The sequence below is a fragment of the Phragmites australis genome, chromosome 16 (assembly GCF_958298935.1).
Source record: "Phragmites australis chromosome 16, lpPhrAust1.1, whole genome shotgun sequence".
Taxonomy (NCBI): Eukaryota; Viridiplantae; Streptophyta; class Magnoliopsida; order Poales; family Poaceae; genus Phragmites; species Phragmites australis.
Genome location: NC_084936.1, coordinates 23,459,700 through 23,476,502, shown reverse-complemented (window position 1 = coordinate 23,476,502; position 16,803 = coordinate 23,459,700). Strand labels below are relative to the sequence as shown.

The following is a 16,803-nucleotide window of genomic DNA, read 5'->3' as shown; positions in this document are numbered from 1 at the left end:
ATCTACAATATGTCAACAAGCTAAATATGAAAGAGTGGCCTATCCTGGACTCTTACAGCCTCTGCCGGTTCCAGATGGAGCTTGGCAAGTTGTTTCCTTGGACTTCATTGAAGGTCTTCCTTCCTCATCTCATTTCAACTGTATATTGGTTGTGGTGGATAAATTCTCTAAATACTCCTATTTTATTGCTTTATCACACCATTTACTTCACTCATTGCTGATCCATAAGAACTGAATGGTCCTTTTCTATTGGAGATCTAGTTTATTTAAAGCTTCAACCATCTGTGCAGTCCTCCCTTGCTAACAGATCATGCAACAAGCTATCCTTTCGGTACTTTGGTCCATACCAGGTCGAAGCTAAAGTTGGTGAAGTTGCATACCGTCTGAACCTACTCAGTTCTAGTAATGTGCATCCTATTTTCCATATCTCTCAACTCAAGAAGGCTGTAGGACCTTTTATCAAGACATGTACAACCATCCCTGCAGTCTCTAATCCTTATCAGGTTCTTGAATTTGTTCTTGCTCATCGTTCCCATAAGCTTGGCTCTCGTGTGATCTCATAGATTTTGGTCTGCTCGACTGGATGGCCGGATTCCATGCCTACCTGGGAGGATGAACATCTTCTTTGCAATGAGTTTCCCACAGCACCGGCTTGGGGTCAAGCTGGTTTTCAAGGGCGGGGGATTGTCACGGATGCTGCCAAGCCAAGTCTGCCAAGGAAGACGATGCGCAAAGGAGGACCGGACACTCCGAACAATGAACCAGATACTTCGGACGCTGGAGCAAAGATTGATCCAGCTGAAGCAAGTGGAGATGGGCTGGCATGGGTCCAGGTGACTAAGAGGAGCAAGAAGCCCAACCAGCGATTCTTGGGTTTGGAGTGGGTGCGTTGAGGCCCATGTTGCTTGTAAGGTGGGAGCAGTGTGCGTATATAGAGGAGTTCCTCTTCTTGCAGAAGGGGATGAACGAGAACAGGATGGCTGACGATGAGTGTGCTCGTGCGTAGGAGTGAGTGGCTGGAACTTCGCGTTGTTACTGTGACATATATATACTCTATATGTTGGGTTCGTGACATACTTGGGAGCTTGGAAGAAATATCAGGTGCATCTCTCCTTGTTTAATCTAGTGCTCGTGGAGCTTGGAAGAGGTCTAGGAGCACTGAAATTTCAGTTTTGTATGGGCCTTCACAACTGCTCAACATCTTGAAGAACATAGTGTATTTGGTATCATCCTGTCATATTATAGCAAATTATGATGTACTACAGAAACAAAGCATCAGATGATAGGACGAAGCTAAAGACGGCACTCAAAGTAACAGATCCCAATTTTGTCGCACACCTTATGGATCAGCAATGCTTTTCTTTCCTAACACAGTTCCCATAGGATTGAACGCTAAAACCAGCGTGGTCCACCTCAAAAACAAGTTTTGTTCAAGATAAACTCTCGCTTGGTAATGAGTAATGAATGTCAATACACACAACTAACATGCACAGTAAAGCAAATACAACTTGTTACACAACAAAAGCAGCTCATAGGCTTATAGCTACAACAAAGCGCGCTTTCGAAAGAATATACTGCTACTTGGTGTTTTTTGACAGCAATGTTCTTGTTGTTTGGTGCTCCACCAAGATACATCTCCCACAAAGTTCATCCTTAGCTTCCCCGAGTTCCAGTGGTGGCCGGTGTTAAGAACCACAACATGGAACCTGTGAAGGTTATTCTTCACAAAAGCAGGTGGACGATCAAGGTGCATAGCATAATTTGTTCTTGGATCTGATGGATTCAGAGGCTCCAGATCGCAAAATGTTGATGACCAATGGTATAAAATGGTTGTATTAGTGCTCGGGAATCGATAGGCCCAGCCATCTGGTCTTTTTGATCCTGGTGCTAACATAAAGCCATATTCCGCACCGACATCTTCCACATCCAACCTCTGCTTTCCACCAGTGACCATGCACATCATTGATTGAAACATTTGCTTCCCTAAAGAATCACCCACATAAGCAATGGTTTTATCCTACATTCTGAAATGTCCAAATTAGTATTTACCTATTGACTCAAAGATATATTATCAGGTCAAAGAATGCAGTTTATGCTATCTCCAAATTCATCTTGGACTGGCTATGGCCATGTACCTCCTCAAGAACTGAGAGGCCTCAAACTCTTGCATCTCACAAGCTTCAGGCTGCCATCTAAAATTTTCATATGCAAAATATGTGCGCTACATTTATCTACAGGCCCAACTCTCTGAAAGCCACTGTTCACAGCCAAAACTAGAGTATAGTGGTCTGCGGTTGTCAGAAACCCAATTTCCATTTCTGTAGTTATATTTTGTAAGAAAGATGAAGAAAAACAAACATAAGAGAGAAGTATAGACCCTAACGTATGTACAAGAAAATGGAACAGAAAACAATCTTCTAGGGATAATGTACACAAACAATAGGTGAAGCATATCAATGGAGAAAACAAGTATATTTTCATGCTCACGGAAGAATTAAATTCACGGTTCCTCCTGCAGTCATATAAGATGAGAAATTACCTTTCTTCTCAGAAGGAGGCACTTTGTTTTCATCTGCAACATCAACAGAATAACCTATCATAGACAATGGTGGTGGCACATCAGGAACTTGTTTTTCTACTTTAACTACTGATTGAGGCACTGGGTCCAAACTTGGAAAGTCTTCATCATCTGAGGATGTTTGCTGATCTACAAACTTTGAGTTAGCTACAAAAGTTTGAAAGAAAATGAGAAAAGAGATAGATGTGGTACAAAAGAAATTTAAGAGAAAATATTTCTGTGTTCAAGATGATCTGGATGAGTCAAAACCAATGAATCAGGTTGGAGAATTTCCGAACTGTTGGATGTGCTTTTCTCCCATTTCCAAAGAAGAAACATCATGAAGAAAGCAAAAATGAGAAGTTTAAGCTGATTGCACCGCAGTCCATTTATACTTCCAAACATCATCCTTTATTGATGTTCTGTAATGACAAATTTCTCTTCAAAGTCGACGTGTGTTTAGGAACCATCCATATATAAAGTTAGAGAAATAAGAAATGTTGACAGAAAACCTGTTTCATGTCAGAAATCAGGTAAATTTAAGAATAATGCTATCATACCTAGTAAACATGCAACATTTTGCAGAAGAAATGTAAGCCGCGAGCTATATGAAAAATCAAGGTTACGCATTTCCATTTGACAATCTACTAATCTATCGTCTGCCAACAATAAAATGGGATCAAGTCTGGTCCTGCCAATTACCAAGTATAGAAATCATTTTCTGAACCTTTTCTACAAATTTTACAAGGAAAGTTATTTTGTGTGACCTTTATTCGTTGGATGGCCCTTTGCACCATAGGCATGCTCGCAAAAGCGCTTTGCAAGTAACCAATTCGCTTTCAATTTGAGGAACTAACACCCAAAAATTCAACCAAAAGCACATACTGCACGACAAGGTATTCCATAACAAAGAAATAAAGTTGATCCAATTTCTCCAAGATAACCCACATAATGCATGCAGATAACTAAGCATGTTAATTGGTTGAGAACATCTATCATATTTTTGGAAATTCCCTATGCCTCAAGTTCTGGATAGGCCGTGTATGTTTCATAGTACATGGGAATACATGCAGTCAACCGATGCTTGTTGAAATTGTGGGCAAAAGGGCAAGAAATAGTTGAGGATCGAACTCTATCTCAAAAGAGAAATCGAAGATCAAATGTCACACCCAGTTTCAAAAGAACAAACCAGATATATTCCACATACATGCCAAGATCAAGTTTTCATACATGTGGTGACATCATAGTGAAATTATTACTGTGCTATTACATAACGATAAGGTTCAATACAAAAGGATCCGTAGGTTTTAAAGAAAAACACTAAGATAAACCAACGGTAGCGGGTCTTCCATCAATCCTCATGCATTGTCCGGGGGAGCATCAGCCGAGAACATCGTCTCTGGGTTGAAGTCTTCCTCCTCTTAGAACCCAGCTCCATTGTCCAGGAGATCCTCGAAGTCTTCACCCTCTGAGTAGCAACAAGTGATTGGGAAAAAGCAAGTGTGAGTACATAGAGTACTTAATAAGTGTGGGAAGGTAGGACATGAGGGATTAAGTGAAAAAAGACTTAACTCAGGTTTACTACTTCTATGCCATCCTATCCTAGGACTCAAAAAGACTTAGCAGTCCTATTTTCTATGTGTGATACCAAGACTTTACAAGATATAGCTTATCGGATTCCATTAAACTACTAAACTCACCAGATATTCCATATTCGGCTACCAACTCAGCGGGTTACCACCACCCGACTACTAGAACCAACCATCCAAGATCCCCCTCTAATCATGAAGAAGTCCAAGATCCCCCTCTAATCATGAAGAAGTCCAAGATCCCCCTCTAATCGTGAAGAAGTCTAAGCCCGCTCTTGACCGTGAGCACGACTGATATATCGGTTTTACACTCTGTAAAGATTGCACTGTTTACCCACGAGTCATGATTCCCTTGTTGTTTCACACTTTCGAGGTGTAGAGATGGGGTCTCACTACAAGGCCTTTACAAAGTGCCTCTAAATCTGTATACACCTGCTAAGGTTTCACCGCTAATAGGGATTCCATCCACAATAGAGAACCCATCTTGTGCCACTCAACAACCAACTGGTGTGTACAGAATAAGAAGGACATCTAATTATTTGGCAAGGCCGTACCCATATAAGCCTCGTGGTCGTCCTGTTGTGCCGGATTACATATCCATGAACCGGTCCTTAGGATCTAAAGCAGGTACTCACACATCACCCAATGCGCACATAACAATCATACCAACTAAACCAACCTGCCTAGATCCTTATGATCCATCTTGCTACAGAAGTTTACCCAAACTAGTTCATGTTGTATAAACCATTTAACAGATTAACATTTAAACCACCCGATGCGACAGCATGACTAAACATTTCTACCTTTGACACTCAAACTACAACACAAGCAACAAGGATAATCATGGAAGAATCTAGTAAACCCTAGTAATGGGATTCGTATTAACAAGTATGTAACTAAAAGTAAAAGACACACTTTCCTACAATAGGGTTAATGTGATCAAGGATACTTGCCTTCAACAGTAGGTTGCTCAAACTCTTCAAAAGTCTGGTCCTGTAGGTTCACAGTCTTCTCGTCTCCTATTCAATTAGCGAACACCAGAAACAACTAAGTACAAACATCTAAGAACAGTACACCAAACAGTAGCAAAGCATTATAAAAAGCCTACTAACAGAAAGTACTCATTACTACGATCGTGTAAGAGCAAGAATCGCCTAAAACTCGTATGAAAAAATTATAAAGGTTTGAAGTTACATGCATCTTTCTATAAAAAGAACAAGGGATTTTTGGTAAAAATAGAAAGGTTCTAGGGACTTATTTGTAAAAGTTTAGGGACCTATATGTAAATATTTAAAACTTTAGGGGCAAAATGTAAAATAACAATACTGATAGGGTCCTTTTTATGAAAACAGAAAAGCCTAGGGGTTATATTGTAATAAAAGCTAATTTTAGAGAATAAAATGATTTGTTTTTGCACTGAAAATCATAAGTACTGACATTAGCATGCTAACTTGGCTACACGGGCTGATGTGACCGTGCCACGTGGGACAAAGGCGCACGCATGGCATGCACATGTGGCAGCGCTGACTAGGATACATCTATTTAAATCTACACCACCTATCTCAAATCCGACGATCATGATCTAACCGGGCAAAGGGGTACGCGGCTTCTAATCTCGGCCATTCATCTATGATCGGACGGCTGAGGGCGATTGGAGAGGGTTTGGCGGCCAGCGGCGATAGGAAAATTGTGGTGTTGTCATGGGCATGGCTAGAGCATCACTGATGGCACACTATATAGCACTATGAGCTACCAAACGCTATGAGAACGGTGCAATCGAAAGAGATAACGGCGGTGATTCTCACCAAGGGCTTCATAGCGGCCAGAGATGGCTCGACGGTGGTCGACGATGAAGAAAAGCGGCAGCAGAGGTCAGAGCTCCATGGGAACTTGGCTACGACATCGAAAAGAGGAATCCGAGGGGTGGGGAGGCTTGCTGGAGGTCCTACAGTGCCAAAGAGCCAATCAGTGGGCCTCGGGGTGCAACTGAGAAGTGCGACGACGATGAGATGATGGTAATGCTATCTGGAGGTCGACGGGAGATAGCTTGTGGTGGCGGAATGATGGAGAAGGCTTCCTGTGCTCCTGCGATGCCGGCGGCATCCTCAAACACGATAGGGAGGGCTCGGGCACGGCGGACGGAGCGCGGTGGTGCTCCGCACGTTTGGGCGATGCTGTGAGGGAGAATGGGAAGGCAGCGAGGTACCGCGGAGGCCATTTTATAGCATGAGGAGGGAGCGGGGGGCATTGTAGAGTCGTGGGGCACGGAGGTGGAACGCGGGCTTAGTTTTGGCTGGCGGTTGCGAGAGCAAGCATTGGTGCGAGCGCGGGAGGTTGGGGAAGAGGGCTGACAGGTTGGTGTGGCGCGTCAGAGAGAAAGTGGGAGGAGCGGGCTGACTAGGCTGCGTGGGGAGCTAGGCTGGGTTGGCTAGAAAATGGGCGTCACAAACCTACCACCCTTAGGATGAATCTCGTCCTTGAGATTTGGAAAGGTCGGTGAAGAGACGGGGAAACTCCGACTTTAAATCTTCTCTTTCCCATGTGGCTTCTGATTTTGAGTGATGCTTCCATTGCACTTTGTACATGCGAATCCTCTTGTTTTGGGTGACACGTTCCGTTGTCTCGAGAATCTTGACAGGGTATTCTGAATAAGATAGGTCTCCTGTACATTCAGCTCCTCCATGGGCAGCTGCTCTTCCGAAACTCTAAGATATTTCTGTAACTATGAGACATGAAACACATCGTGCACCTTAGAGAGCTGGGGTGGTAATTCCACATGATAAGCCACTTCTCCTCTTCTTTCTAGCACCTTAAATGGGCATATATGTCAAGGTGCTAGCTTTCCCTCTACCTTGAATTTGTGAAGACCTCTAATCGGTGATACCATGAGATGCACGAAGTCTCCAATTTCAAAAGCCAAATCTCGACGTCTATGGTAAGCATAACTCTTATGCTTGCGTTGTCTTCATATTGTTCCAAATCCCTTGCACTTGTCTCTCTGCTTCCCTCAGGACTTCTAGGCCAAACACTTGTCTTTCTCCGGTCTGATTCTAGAATTCTGGGGTTCTACACTTTCTTCCATATAATGCTTCGAAAGGGGACATCTTTAAACTTGCTTGGTAACTATTGTTGTACAAGAATTCCGCATTGGGGAGATTCTTATCCCAACTCTTGCTGTTCTTTAAAGCACATTCCCTCAACATGTCTTCTAGGGTGTGATTGGTTTTCTCTTTCTGACTGTTAGTTTGCAGGTGATAAGTTGAGCTAAAGTTCAACCTGGTGTCCATAGACTCATGCAGATGTTGCCAAAAACGTGATGTGAACTGGGTACCTCGATCAGATACTATCCTCTTGGGTACACCATGAAGATACACAATTCTGGACATACGCAATTCTGCGAGCTTTAGTCCCTAATACGTCTCCTTAACTGGGATGAGGTGAGCTACTTTCGTTAACCGATCCACTACAACCCATATGGAATCATACCCGGACTGTGTTCAAGGTAGTCCAACTATAAAGTTCATACCGATTTCTTCCCATTTCCACGTAGGTCCTTCAATGGTTGAAGAAACCCTGCTAGTCTCTGGTGTTTGACCTTAACTCGTTGACACGTATCACATAAGGCAACATATTCTGCTACCTCTGATTTCATTCTGCACCACCAATAATGATCCTTAAGATCCTAGCATATCTTGGTGCTTCCTGGGTGAATAGAGTAGGTTGAGTCATGAGCTTCTCTTAAGATTGACTTCTGAATAGACTTAACATCTAGAACACATATTCTTTTCTTATACCACACCACTCCTTGCTCATCTTCTGTGAATTCTGGAGCCTTGTCCTTCTTAATGAGTTGTTTGATCTCTAGACTCTTCTCATCTTCATGTTGACCCTTGCATATATCCTACTCCAAGGTATAATCCACTTCCATTACAACTGCTTCTATGCTGGCTACAATGCTCAAATTAAGCTTCTCAAACTCTTTACATAGTCCAGGTTGTCTTCCTTGTACAAACATCAAACTGACGTAGGCCTTTCTGCTCAGAGCATCTGCCACTACAATTTCTTTTCCCAGGTGGTAGTTGATTCCCAAATTATAATCCTTGATGAGATCTAGCCATCTACGCTACCTGAGATTGAGATCGGGTTGAGTGAAGATATACTTCAGACTTTTGTGGTCGGAGAAGGTCTCGCATCTCTGCCTATCAGGTAATGCCTCCAAATCTTGAGTGCATGAACCATGTCAACTAGTTCCAAGTCATGGGTAGGGTAGTTCTCCTCATGCTTCCTTAATTGCCTTTGAAGCATAGGCTATTATGTGGCCTTCTTGCATTAACACACATCCCAAACCTTAGCATGAGGAATCACAATACACTGAGAATGACTTCTGTGTGTCGGGCATGATTAGCACTAGGGCGGTGGCTAATCTCTTTTCAATTCATTAAAGCTGGTCTCATGAGTGGGGGTCTACTTAAACTCCTTTTCTTTCTCTACCAGTTAAATCATTGGCTTGGCAACCTTGAAAAAACCTTCTATAGAAGCGACAATAATATCTTGCTAGACCCAAGAAACTCCAGATCTCTAAAACCAACTGTGATGGCATCCAATTTAGAACTTCCTTCACTTTGTTGGGTCAACAGATACTCCTCCTGCCAAGATGATATGACCTAGGAAATAGACTTCTTTTAACCAAAACTCACACTTGCTTAACTTGGCATACAATTGATTCTCCCTGGCCTTCTGTAGAACCATTCTCAAATGCTCCTCGGGCTCTTCCTCATCCTTCGAGAAAACCAATATGAAATTGATGAATACTACCTCAAACTTGTCCAGATAATCCATAAAGACCTTATTCATGAGGTACATGAAGTATGCTGGGGCGTTGGTCAATCCAAAGGACATCACTGTAAACTCATACAAACTATAATGGGTGATGAAAGCGGTCTTGGGAATGTCCGATACTCGAATCTTCAGCTGATGGTACCCTGACCAAAGATCAATCTTGAAAAAGACACATGCTCCTTTTAGTTGATCAAACAGATCTTCAATGCAAGGCAAGGGGTACTTGTTCTTAATGGTCACCTTATTTAGTGCACGATAATCGATGCACATTCTTTAAATCCCATCTTGCTTTAGCACAAAGATAACTGGGGCTCCCCAGGGTGAGGTGCTGGGACGAATAAACTCATCTAATAGCTCTTGGATTTGCTCCTTAAGCAAAGCCAACTGATTGGCATCCATTTTGTACAGTCTCTTATATATGGGAGTAGTGCCAGATACTAATTCAACAACGAACTCAATGTCTCGGTGTGGTGGCATACCTGGAAACTCTTCGGGAAGACATTCGGGAACTCGTTGCCTACTATGACTTCCTCCACTACCTTGGCTTAGTTGAGCTTGATATTCTCTGCTGATTCTACTGTGGCTTTGAACTCCACCTTGGTGCCACATGTATGTGTCAACTGAACTATCTTGGTGGCACGTCCTATCACTCCATTGAACTTAGCCAACCAATCCATTTCAAGAACAATATCTATCCCTTTAGATTCCAAGATAATAAGATTTGCGGGAAACTCTACCCCTTTAGTGGCAAGGCTTATTTTAGGGCATACATGCCTCGATTCCATTTCTTCGCCTGGAGAACTGACTATCAACCGATTTTTCATTATGGCTATCGACATATTATGCTTTTCTACGAATTTAGTTGCAATAAAGGAATGCGTTGCTCCAGAATCAAATAAAACTGTAGCAGGGTGAGAGTTAGCGGTGAACATACCAAGTACCTCATCTAGGGCATGCTGGGCATCATCCGTTGCAACGTGGTTGACTCGGGCACTCATGAAGTTTTGACAAGCCTGCTGCTATGGTTGACCTCCGGGGCGATTTTGCTATTGATTCTTGTTCTGATCCTATTGTTTCTTGGACACTTATTGGCAAGGTGTCTGAAATTCCCACAGCTGAAACATGGGCAAGTGTTACTAGATCCCTGGCTAGTGTGACTCTGCTGCTGCTGGTTCTAGTTTGTGGGACGTGAGGCCTGGTAGTTGGGGCGCTGCTGCTATTGTGGGGGCTGCTGCCTTGGCTGACTGAAGGATCTCGAAGTCTTGTTGGGTGCCCTCTATTGCTGGTTCTGGCTTGTCTGATGGTACACCTGTCTTGTCGGTGGTGGGTTGAAGCGGGGATGGGTGTTGCTGCCTGAAGACCGACCATGTATCATTCGCTTGTGTTCCTCTCCTAAGTTCTACTTCTCCTTCTCCTAAATGAAGGCTCTGTCAACAAGCTTTTGGAAACTCAGGTACTCATTGGCTAAAAGGGAATACTGGAGTCTAGTGTTCAAACCTTCCACAAAATAGTCTTGTTTATTGTCACACCCGGTTTTAACGGGCAAAACCAAGTGCGACTTATGTGTGCCCAGGAAGTTTAACACACATAAGGATGTCATAAGTGAAGTAACAAAAGCAATACTTTAACTTACAATCGTCAAACTCTTACACATGGTCTTCACCTAAACAACTCTACTAACCAATCTATAACTATTAAACGACGGCAACGGAACGAAAGCATCGGCGATCAAGCACTCCACATGCACCGACTGGAAGATACACTCCTAGAACACCAGGTCGTCATCTTGAAAGTCTTGAAAATCTCCCACTGAGCAGCATGTGTTTTGTGGGAGATAGCAAAGGTGAGCACATGGAGTACTCAGCAAGTGTGGAAAAAATAATGACATGCAAGCTTATATCAAGGGTAGGCTGACACAAGGTATTATTTGTGTAAATGCAAGTAAAGAAAACATATTTGGACTCAAAAGTATTAAACAGTTATTAAGTGAATGTCACCCATACAATCCATCATCTAGCATACAAGGTTTCCCACTCTGCATACCACCACCGTCTAGTACTCCCTGTACTAAGACCAAAACCACAACATCTAGTACTCCCTGTACCAGAACCAAAACCAATCCACTATCTAATCATGTGAGGATCCAAGTCTCTCATATCCGTGAGCACGGCTGTTATAACAGTTTTACACTCTGTAGAGGTTGTACAACTTTCCCACGAGTTGTGATTTCATCACCTGCAAGCAGATGACTAAAGTCTCCATGTTGCAGTGCTGGCCAAGCACTATACACACGCCAGTGGTGTGTTGCCAGGAGATCACTACGAAGCCTTTACAAAGAATCCTCCCAGTATGTGTCACCAACACTCCAGGTTTCACCACTAGGTACTACCACCTAGAAGCCCCCTCTTGTGCCATGTGGTTTCTGAGAACTACCTTCTCTCATCCACGCCTCCCTTCTGGCCCACACAACACTGGAAGAACCCTAATTAATCAGCTAAGTCTTCCCATATCAGTCTCGTGTTTGTATGAAGCTTCTCGGGTTGTCGCTCCACGAACCAGTCCTTAATTAGGTTACTTGAGCAAATACTAAACCAACGTCATAACCATGACAACCATCAGAACTACGTTGCTCAAGGCCTAAGGTTCCATGTTGCTAGACCATTAACCAGTTAACCACTATTGTTGCATATGTTCAGTAGTCAAGATCATGACACTTCTCAGTATCCCAAAAGCATGGCTAAGCACTCTACCCACAAAAGACACCTAACCATAAACCATCTAAGTTCCAAGGGATGACAAGGGAAAATCTAGGGAAAAACCCTAGCATAGATGACTACCCATCATATTGACAGACAATACATGCAGTTTTGTAAAATAAAACATTTAAAAATGTAGGTTCAATATGATCAAGGACACTTACCTTCTCCTTTTTGCTGCTCAGTGTATTCTTGCTCCTGGTCTTGATATTCTTCAAATTGATCCGGGGCGTTGACGACTAATCGCACAATAACCGGCAAAGCACAAACAAAACATACTAAGAACAGAGCACAAACCAGATAAATAACAAGACAAAACCTATCTAGAAAGATAGAGCTCGGAGAAACGAATCTATCGGCGCAAGAATCGCTTAAATCGGAGCTACGACGGAAAAGATATGCTAAAAACAAGATTAGGGTTTATTTTGATTAAGAAAAAGACTTAATTGTAATTATGGAAAAGTATAGGGACCTTTTTGTAAAAACAAAGGGACCTATTTGTAATTATGAAAAAGTTTAGGGACTAAACTGTAAAAAGATAGGGCTTTTAGGTAATTACAGAAAAGTTCAAGGGTCTTTCTACAAAATTACCATTTAAAGGAATTATCTAGAATTTTTGGAATTATCTTTGTACTGGAAAAGATGAATTGCTAACTGGATAGATGACTGGGCATATTGGCTGATGTGGCGCACATGTGGCACTGATGTGGCAAGGTGACGTAGCTAAGGTGCTGACTGTGTTTAAAGAGGCGACACGTGGAAACCTGCTACTGGCTACTGAAGAGGTATATGTGCGATCTAATCTCAGCCGTTCAGACTAGATCAGACGGCTCAGGATGGATCGGGCGGCCGGAGGGGAGGAACACGGCTGAGCCGAGGGGTTCACGGCGGCGATCTCGCCGGAGATCGGCGTAGACCTCGTCGCCGGTGTCGGTCCTCGACGGCGAGCGGCGTAATACGGTGTGGCGGCCATAGGGAGCTCGTTTTAGGGCTTACCGGGGTTGGAACGGCACGGGAACTGGCCGGCGTCGACGAAGGCGTCGGGGAAACTCGGGGTATCGTCGGGGTGTGATCTCCGGCGGCGGAAAGGCGACAACGAGCGGTGGGGAAGACTCTACGCAAGCACGCGGTCACAACGTCGCTCTCAGAAGCGGCGGAGAGGCGGCGGCAACGGCGAACGACGAGCTCGGCCGAGAGCAATGGCGGGCGGCGGCGCAGCTCGACGATTCGGCGAAAAAGGGTACGGGAGGCAACGGCTTTTGGCGAGATGGGACGGAGGGCGTCGGGCGCTATTTATAGGCGGAGATCCAAGGAGTCCGGGGCGTGAACGACAAGGAAAAAGGCGGCGGTGCTGCGGTCTCGTGCTTGGTTGGGACTCCGTTCGGAGGTAGGAGATGGTCCTGACCCGCGGGACCCACATGGCAGTTACTCGGGCGAAGGCGGCACGGCAGAAGGCGTCTTCAGCGGCGGGCGCGGGTGCAAGCGGCTGGCTGGGCCGGCTCGGGCGTGGCCCAGGCGGGAAGGGAAAGAGGGAAGCAGGCCAGCGCGGGAAGATGGGCCAGAGAGAGAGAAGGGAGAGGGGATTGGGCCAGGGCAAGCGGGCCGAGGCAGGCTGGTTGGACTGGGCCGAAGGGGGTGTGAGGGAAAGAAGGGAGGCCTGGGAGGGGGAGTTCTAATCTTTTCTTTTCTTTTTATTTCTTTATTCCAATTCTATTTTCTATTTTTTTCTAAACATTGCTAAATCTATTCTCAAGCAAACAAATTCAAATAAGTCAACCAAAAACTTAAATGCCTAACTCCAGCATGAATGCATTCAAACAATTAATACTCCTAACTCAAATTTGAATTTGAATTTAGAAATTAGGTTTTATCCTATGCTATTTGTTTAAACTCAAATTAAATCTAGGAAATTTTTTGAGAATTGCAAAATTTGAAAATCAGGGTGTGACATTTATTCTCATCAGTGTCGACATCTCCGGGAGCATAGCGGGATAGTTGCTTGAATTTGGTAAGGTATTCATGCACTGACATGGGACCCTACTTTAAGCTAAGAAACTCCTTCCGTTTCAGTTTCACTTCCACTGCTGGTACGTGGTGTTTGCGAAGCTATCCTTGAATTCCCTCCAGTTGATCTCTTGGAGTCATCATGGGTTGCGGTGTAAGCTACGCACCAATCTGAAGCTAGTCCCACAATCTAGTGAGAAGCAAAGAGGAATCTTTCCCTGCCTGTGCACTAAGAAATCTGCAGGTTACTCTCAATCATCTTGAGCCAATCGTCGACGTCCATTGGCTCGACTACCTGTGCAAATATTGGTGGCTTGTTGCTTAGAAAGTCCTTAAGCTTATTCTGTGACTACATTGGCGGCAGTGGTGGCGGGGCGGTAACTGATAGGCTGGGGGTGCCTGTTGAAGTCTAGCCATAACCTGCGCCAATCCTTGTAGAATTTGAGTCTACGCAGTCATCATCTGCATTGGGTCCATAGGGTTCCGGTTGGTTCGCCTGTTCCACAAGGCTCTTTATTTAGGAATTTGATTTTTTCTAAGACTATATTGATATGGATCATTATTTTTTCTATTATAACCCCAACTTCAATTATTATTAATTTTATTTTATTTGGGAACTTTATTTATATATTTTTATTTCCAAACCATATGGAAATTGAATTGCTAATTTTTCATAAGTTTTAATTTCCAATTAAGCTATTTATTAATCGTATTTTATATGAATTCTTTGGTTTAATCTAGACCATTAGATGTTCATAACAATTAGTAGTTTAGATTATTTTTCTTTTTTCAATAACGTGGTAATTTTGTGACCTTAAGAGCGAATATAGTGACTCCTTTTAACACTTAAATAATAATATAAAGATCAGTCATCTAACTGAGCCACCCTGTGCTACAACTTCTCCGTCAGGGAATATCATCGTCACTCTTGTACAGGCACCAGGGAATTAGTGGAAAAGTCATGTTGGCCAGGGTGGTGTACAGGCACCAGGCTAGAAACAAATTTTAGAACCAAGTAGTTTATTTTGACCACCTAAAACAAACTAAGATCAGTAATATTGGTTCAAAATTATGCATGTGTGCACCACCCTCAATTTCTTTCTAGCTTCGCCCTGCATAGAATAGAGAGACGCCAGCGCCATGCGTACGTGCAGGTCGGTGCAGCTGCCATGGATCTGCAGTTAGTTCATCCGCTTGTTGCTACCATATTATGCGTATGTGCAGCCTCTAGGGGTGGGAATGGATCGGATTGAATAGTTTATTTTTTATATTGCTATCTATATTTTAATACGAATACAAATTGGATAGTTCGAATTCAAATATGTATTTGAATATCTACTTGATAAGCTTGTATGCATATATCCTACATATTTAACGAGAAGAATTTTTATTCTGATGTGCAAAAAATTCATTCACATTTAGAATTACTTACCAAAATTTTAGAAATTTCGTTCGAAATTCATATCAAAATTGAAATATTTGGTCAAATTTAACTGAAATTTGTTCCAATTTGATTGGGCCGGAATATATAAATTTCGTTCGATTCTAAAATTTTTGAAACATGAGCAAAATGTGGTTCGCTGGTTGATGAATACAGATACTATCCATTTCCACATCCGAATTCAAAGCAATTCGGATATCCACATTTGAATCTGAAACTTGTAACGCTACTACAAAACTTGTGAACAGTGTCGGTTTCAAAACCTAATCAGTGTCGGTTTTGGACTTGACACTGATTACTCGGCACTGATAGTTCGTGACTACCAGTGCCGGGTATAAAATCAACACTGAAAGTTATTATCAGTGCCGGTTTGTGGATCGAACCGACACTAATACTATCAACCGGCATTGATAGGTATTTCCCGCCATTTTCAAAATGTGGTGGTTGCCGCCAATTCCATGGTATTTTTAAATTTTGGGGGTTGCTGGCAATAGTATACGATATATTTATGGGCACGCATATACAAATTTAATTTACGAGACATCGAGTTTTATCGCAGCATATATACACAAGTGCATATAAATTTTATTTCTAAAATATCAAATCTTGTCACAGTATATATACACCGCATACATGTGAGATTTCATTACAACAATGAAAAAGAGTTGAAGGGTTCTTCCTAATCGAAGATTCTGAACTCTGCTTTTTTCTGTTGGATGAAGGTAACGAGAGAGATGAGACAAATTCATGGAACTCGTCGGTTGAACTAATGACTTGGTCATTGATGAACCCGACAAGTTGTTCTTGAAGTGCGTTAATTTTAATGGCCACGAGTCGATCTCTGGACAGCGCGAGGAGCTGCAACTTCAACAGTTGAAGAAATCAATCATTGTGAACACGTGTCGGACTTGAAAATTAGTCATCAAGATATATGTCGCATACCTCAGCATCGACCACCTGGTACGACACGTCTCCGTTGAATCCGTGCATGAATTTCATTACATAAAAATCACATAAATTATTGCTCGGACCCTGCTTCCTACAAGGAAAGTCATGTCGGATAATCCATTCTTTCATTAATGGCCGATGTCTAACACTCTTCTTGATGTATCATAGGTACACTCTGTATGTGTGTGATTATTACCGTAAGTAGACTTAGATTCAATCAAATCAAATATTACAAGAGCAATAAAGAAATGGTCAGGTTTTACCTTTATAGCAAGTCAATGACGGTTAGGTAGGTTTCTTTTAGATTATTTTGTGAGTCGAAAAGAACGATCTTACTGATGTCTGGCTGGATGACAAGGAGGATCTAATGATAACTGCACATAGATCACCATAGGTTAGTTAGTCATAATTTCTAACTATGTATTGCTCAAAAAGAGTAAAATATTCATGGAGAGAAACACATATCCAAAGTGGTAGAGCAAAAGTATGTATTTCTTCAATTGTAGCTCCAAAATACACTTCAATGCATAGTCCTTGGTTCCTTTTGGATCAGATTGTATCATTGTCGGGTTTACATGATATGGGTCGATGAATCCTACATGCTCGATACCCTCCGTCCTACATCTTTGTACCTCTATTATGCATAAGAAATAGGTTAAGATATTAAAT

General features: G+C 42.7%; 1 pseudogene; it reads right to left on the bottom strand.

Annotated features, from left to right (window-relative positions):
- Window positions 1-1,339: 1,339 nt before the first annotated feature.
- LOC133895145 (protein trichome birefringence-like 16) lies at window positions 1,340-2,965 on the bottom strand (annotated as a pseudogene).
- Between the last annotated feature and the right edge of the window lie 13,838 nt (window positions 2,966-16,803).